A 6,914-nucleotide genomic window follows, 5' to 3' on the forward strand; every position below is an offset into this window, starting at 1 on the left:
CAGATTTAGATATAGTTTTTTAGAGAGAGAGGTTCTCTCCTCTCTCTTAGGATTAGGATTTAGGATTTCTCTTAGTTTTAGGAGTGCCTCTCAATCCCAGGTTCAATATTCTTTTTATTTTATATTTCTCTTTTTACTTTCAGATGCTTTAATGCTTGTATTAGTTATGTTGCCTAATTGGCTTATGCTACATTCATGTTATGATTTTCTTAATTAATATTATTTGAGGTATTTCAGATTTAAGATTGCTTTGCTTTATTTATATGAATGCTTTTAAATTTATTTAGATATTTCTCCTTTTGGCTTTGGTTAAATAATTGGAGACACTTGAGTTATCAAACTCATTGTTGATTGAAAATTGGAATTCTTCAAGAATAAATTCGAGTTCCAATAACTCTAGCCTTTCCCAAGGAAAGACTAGGACCTGAGAAATTAAAATTAATTCATCCACTTAACTTACCTTCATAGTTAGAGGTTAAAAAAGTGGAAGAAAAATCCAATTCTCATCACAATTGATAAGGATAACTAGGATAGGACTTCCAGTTCTTATACCTTGCCAAGAGTTTTATTTTATAATTATTTATTTATTTTACATGTCATATTGCTTCCTTACTTTCAAAACCCCCAATTTACAAGACTCATAACCAATAATAAGAACACCTCTCTGCAATTCCTTGAGAAGACAACCCGAGGTTTAAATACTTCGGTTATCAATTTTTTTAGGGGTTTGTTACTTGTGACAACCAAAATGTTTGTAAGAAAGGTTGATTGCTTTGTTTAGTAACTGTACTTGCAATGAGAGTTTACTATAACTTCTAAACCATCAATCTTCCAGTTCTTTCAAAATGGTGCCGTTGCCGGGGATTTGCAAACGTGTGCCTTATTATTAGTTATTGTAAATATTTACTTTTAAATTGATTTTTTTTCGAAAAAAAATTTCAGATTTTTATTTTAAAAAATTTTTATCTTATCCTATCTTATTTTTAAAAAAATCAATTTTCAATTTTCAATTTTAAAAATTCAATTTTCAAAATTTAAAATTCAAATTTTAAAATTTCAAATTTTAATCTTCAAAATTCAAATTTAAAAAAATTCAAAATTCAAATTTTAATTTTCAAATTCAAAAATTTGAATTTCAAATTTGCTTTTATTTTTGTTTTTAAATTTTTATTAACTAACTATGAGTTCTCACCCCTCTCGCTTTGAGTTTGGTTCTAATGTTGTTGCAAGGAGTGGAAACTATAACAGGAACATGCATCAAGGTCAACACAATCAGAGATGGAAGGAGCCATGAGGATCTGATCAACCCTTCCGGCAACAACACCTTCCACAGTACCATAGACAAAGACCATTCCACGATGCATACCAAGACAATAGTTATGGTGGACCCTTCCGTGACAACCAACATCCACCAAATTACTATAGTCAAGAGCCATTCCAGGGGGCATATCAAGATGATAGATATGATGGACCCCATCATATGCCTATGAACCTCCTCAACACAACTTTGAACCACCACACTCACAAGCCAACTACCACCATTCACCTTCATATGATCCTAACCCACATCCACCACACCAACCACCTTATGAGCCATATGAACCATATATAGAACCACCCCAATTCCAACCCAATTACTCCCAAGAACCACCACCTCAATATTTGCCATCTCTATATCCATCAATCCAAGAGCACTATGATCCTACTTATGATAGCCGAGCGCAACAAGAATCAAGGGATCGTCTCACGGAAACATGTGCCAAAACTTCAAGCAACCCTTCGCCAACTGGATCAAGCGATAAATCGATTACTTTTCCGACGTTCGGACACTCAAGGAACCCCCATGGCCTCATGTGGGAAATCTAATGAAGAACGTAGCATGAAGGAGATATTAGAAACTCCGGTGGACAGTGAGCAGCACGATTTTATATTGAAACAATTGGAAGAAGCTACGCCTGCCATTGAGGAGGAAGAAGTGGTTGAAGACTTAGGAGATGCGAAACCTCCATGGGAAACTCAAGTTATAGAGCCTCCTTCAAAGACGTTTGAAATTGATGTTGAGGAGGGTGTACAACCTCCAAGGCATATCATAGTTGAAGACTTGGCAGAGGTTGATCAAGAGATGGAGATTCTAGAAGAAGAAGCACAACCTCCCATGCCCTTGGTGAACAATGAAGAAGATATTGAATTGGAAGAAAGCTACCAAGAGGAAGAGGTTGATATTGAAGAAACTTGCAAAGAGGTGGAAGTTATCAGAGAAGAGCACAAGGGAGTGGAGCTTGCAAATTTGTTAGAAATACATCCCCCTAAGTTGCCATCATCTTTCACAACATTCAAGTGGGTAAAATTCACATCCCTTAGCTTTCTAATCCCACTTGAATATGGGCTACTGGAGACGGATGGTCAACTTAGAGCTCTTTGTGGCATTAAGAGTAAGAGGAAGATGGTCAGTGGTAAGAATTGTCCTGCAAGGTTCATTATGGTTGGAAGCTTTAAGTTTAAACGCAAAGGTTGGTGTAAAGCTCAATTGAATGGGTCTAGGAAGTTGTTTGGCCGCTTTAGTGAGAATTCAGATTACTTCCTACCCGGATGGAATCATGATGATCAACAAGAAGACAGGTGCAAAAGCAAGATTTGGGATCTCGGAATCCAGTCTAGAAATCAACACTCTTGGGGTCTTGTCACTTGCTTTAACTTGCTTGAAGGCTTTCTGCGCCTAGTTTGGGATCCCGGAGGCCATTGGAATTACAAACATTGGTGGAGATTCCTGGATGAGTTCAAGCACAAGCCACCATAACAGGGAGCTCACCAAATGTCCAACTTAAGGACTTTAACTAAAAGTGCTAGGTGGGAGACAACCCACCATGGTATGATCATCCCTTTTTTCAATTTTAATTTTAGTCTGTTTTGTTTGTTTTTGAGTTTTATTTTATTTTATTTCATTGAACCTGAAATTACTCATAACATCCATCTCATTTTTCACTCTGCATACTGCATCAAAAAAAAAAAAAACAAAGCACGCACGCGACGCGGCAGCATCGCTGACGCGTCCGCGTCACTCACGCGGCCGCATGACCTGAAAATCAACGTAAGAAAGGGTGCACGACCGAAAGTTGTGCTAGAGTGGTGCTGGACAGGTGCTGAACGCACAAACCCTACCACGCGGACGCATAGCTCACGCGTCCGCGTCATACCCCCATAATGGCCACTCACGCGATCGTGTCGATCACGCGACCGCGTCACCCTGGATTTTGGCAATACTAAGTTTCGAACAGAGAGTTGTGCGAGCGCAAGGCTGCCCTCGCGCCAGTAGCATAAACTGTGTTACGCGACCTTGTGACCGATTCAAATTTTAGTCCACTTGGCCAAATACAATCCTACATTGACCCTAACCCCATTACAACCCTTAAAAGACCTCTTGATATGTGTATCTGTGCATTAAATTTATGTTGATTGTTAGATGAAGAGCAAGCCTTAGAAAGCAAGGATAGTAGAGAATTGAGAGAGTCGAACCTTAAACACATGAGTGATTAGAGTGCATACACTTCCGGTGAGGTTCGACGCTCGATTCTTTGTTCCCGGCTTTCATGAGCTATTTTCTTCTTGCAAGTTTACTTGTACTTTATTTTTTGTGATTTGAATTAGTGAAATCCAGTTCATATTTGTTCTTAAAAGATTTGTTTACTTTTAACCAAGTAGGTAGAAACATTTTGCATGTAGTTACATTCATATAGATAGGGTTGCATTTCATATTAATTTACCATTCCTCTTCATCTTTATAGCTTCTCTTAAGCTTAGCATGAGGACATGCTAATGTTTAAGTGTGGGGAGGTTGATAAACCACTATTTTATGGTTTATCTTGTGCTCAATTAAGCGGTTTTTATCAACTCTTTACCCACTTATTCATACTATTTGCATGGTTTTACATTTGCCTTCCTAATTATGTGCTATGATTGAAAACATGCTTCTTTGATCTTACAATTGCTAATATTAATCCTCTCTTATTACCATTAGATGCCTTGATATGTGTGTTAAGTGATTTCAGAGATTACAGGGCAGGAATGGCTCAGAGGATGGAAAGGAAGCATGCAAAAGTGGAAGGAATACAAGAAGTTGGAGAAATTGCTAAGCTGTCCAGCCTGACCTCTTCGCACTCAAATGGCTATAACTTGAGCTACAGAGGTCCAAACGATGCGGTTCTAGTTGCGTTGGAAAGCTAACGTCTGGGGCTTCGATTTGATATATAATATGCCATATTTACCCTGACGCTAGGCAACACGACTGCGTGCTCCATGCGGACGCGTCGCAGTTACGAAAATCAGCGTGTTTGAATTCGCAACCAGCGAATTCTGGGCTGTTTCTGACCCAGTTCTTGGCCTAGAAAACACAGATTAGAGGCTATAAAGTAGAGAGATTGCATCCATTCATAAAGAAGCTTTCATATTCACAATTTTAGGACTTAGATGTAGTTTTTTAGAGAGAGAGGTTCTCTCCTCTCTCTTAGGATTAGGATTTAGGATTTCTCTTAGTTTTAGGAGTGCCTCTCAATCCCAGGTTCAATATTCTTTTTATTTTATATTTCTCTTTTTACTTTCAGATGCTTTAATGCTTGTATTAGTTATGTTGCCTAATTGGCTTATGTTACATTCATGTTATGATTTTCTTAATTAATATTATTTGAGGTATTTCAGATTTAAGATTGCTTTGCTTTATTTATATGAATGCTTTTAAATTTATTTAGATATTTTCCCTTTTGGCTTTGGTTAAATAATTGGAGACACTTGAGTTATTAAACTCATTGTTGATTGAAAATTGGAATTCTTCAAGAATAAATTCGAGTTCTAATAACTCTAGCCTTTCCCAAGGAAAGACTAGGACCTGAGGAATTAAAATTAATTCATCCATTTAACTTACCTTCATAGTTAGAGGTTAACAAAGTGGGAGAAAAATCCAATTCTCATCACAATTGATAAGGATAACTAGGATAGGACTTCCAGTTCTTATACCTTGCCAAGAGTTTTATTTTATAGTTATTTATTTATTTTACATGTCATACTGCTTCCTTACTTTCAAAACCCCCAATTTACAAGACTCATAACCAATAATAAGAACACCTCTCTGCAATTCTTTGAGAAGACGACCCGGGGTTTAAATACTTCAGTTATCAATTTATTTAGGAATTTCTTACTTGTGACAACCAAAACGTTTGTAAGAAAGGTTGATTGCTTGGTTTAGTAACTATACTTGCAACGAGAGTTTACTATAACTTCTAAACCATCAATCTTCTAGTTCTTTCACTCCTCCAAAACCATCATACAACCCACCTACACCCACCCACTCAAATTCAAACCATCACTCCTTCCTTTTCACACATCATAACCACCTAAAACCCCCTTGGCCGAACCATTCACACACCTCCATCTCCTCCATTCTCTTCTTCTTTTACTCACTTCTTTCTTCTTTTGCTTAAGGACGAGCAAACCTTCTAAGTTTGGTGTGGTAAAAGCATTTCTTTTTGTTTTTCCATAACCATTTATGACACCTAAGGCCAGAGAAATCTCTAGAAAGAGAAAAGGAAAGGCAATTACTTCCACCTCTGAGTCATGGGAGATGGAGAGATTCATCTCAAAGGTCCATCAAGACCACTTCTATGAAGTTGTGGCCAAGAAGAAAGTGATCCCTGAGGTTCCTTTCAAGCTCAAAAAGAATGAGTATCCGGAGATCCGACTTGAGATCCAAAGAAGAGGTTGGGAAGTTCTCACCAACCCCATTCAACAAGTCGGGATCTTAATGGTTCAAGAGTTCTATGCAAACGCATGGATCACTAGGAACCATGATCAAAGTGTGAACCCGAATCCAAAGCATTGGCTTACCATGGTTCGGGGGAAATACTTAGATTTTAGTCCAGAAAATGTAAGGCTGGCGCTCAACTTACCAATGATGGAAGAAAACGTACGCCCCTACACTAGAAGGGTCAACTTTGATCAAAGGTTGGACCAAGTTCTCATGGACATATGTGTGGAAGGAGTTCAATGGAAAATTGACTCAAGAGGCAAGCCGGTTCAATTGAGAAGACTGGACCTTAAGCCTATAGCTAGAGGATGGTTGGAGTTCATTCAATGCTCAATCATTCCTACTAGCAACCGGTCTGAAGTTACTGTAGACCGGCCCATCATGATCCATAGTATCATGATTGGGGAGGAAGTGGAGGTTCATGAGATTATACCTCAAGAACTCTACAAGGTGGCTGACAAGTCCTCTACTTTGGCAAGGTTAGTTCCTCACCTCATTTGCCATCTATGTAATTCGGCTGGGATTGACATAGAGGGAGACATCCTCATTGATGAGGATAAGCCCATCACTAAGAAAATGATGGAGCAAATAAGAGATCATGGACCTCAACAAGGGAATAAGGAAATTCCTCACCATGAAATCCCTGAGATGTCTCAGGGAATGCACTTCCCTCCACAAAACTATTGGGAGCAAATCAACACTTTCCTAGGAGAATTAAGCTCCAACATGGGACAACTAAGGATGGAGCACCAAGAGCACTCCATCATCCTCCATGAGATTAGAGAAGATCAAAGAGCTATGAGGGAGGAGCAACAAAGACAAGGAAGAGACATAGAGGAGCTCAAGAGCACCATTGGTTCTTCAAGAAGAGGAAGACGTCACCCTCACTAAGGTGGACCCATTCCTTAATCTCCTTGTTCTTATTTTCCTGTTTTTCGTTTACTATGCTTTATGTCTATGTTTGTGTCTTATTACATGATCATTAGTATTTAAGTGTCTATGCCTTAAAGTTATGAATGTCCTATGAATCTATCACCTCTCTTAAATGAAAACTGTTTTAATTACAAAAGAACAAGAAGTACATGGTTTCGAATTCATCCTTGAAAATAGTTTAATTATT

The sequence above is a fragment of the Arachis hypogaea genome, chromosome 13 (assembly GCF_003086295.3).
Source record: "Arachis hypogaea cultivar Tifrunner chromosome 13, arahy.Tifrunner.gnm2.J5K5, whole genome shotgun sequence".
Classification (NCBI taxonomy): Eukaryota; Viridiplantae; Streptophyta; class Magnoliopsida; order Fabales; family Fabaceae; genus Arachis; species Arachis hypogaea.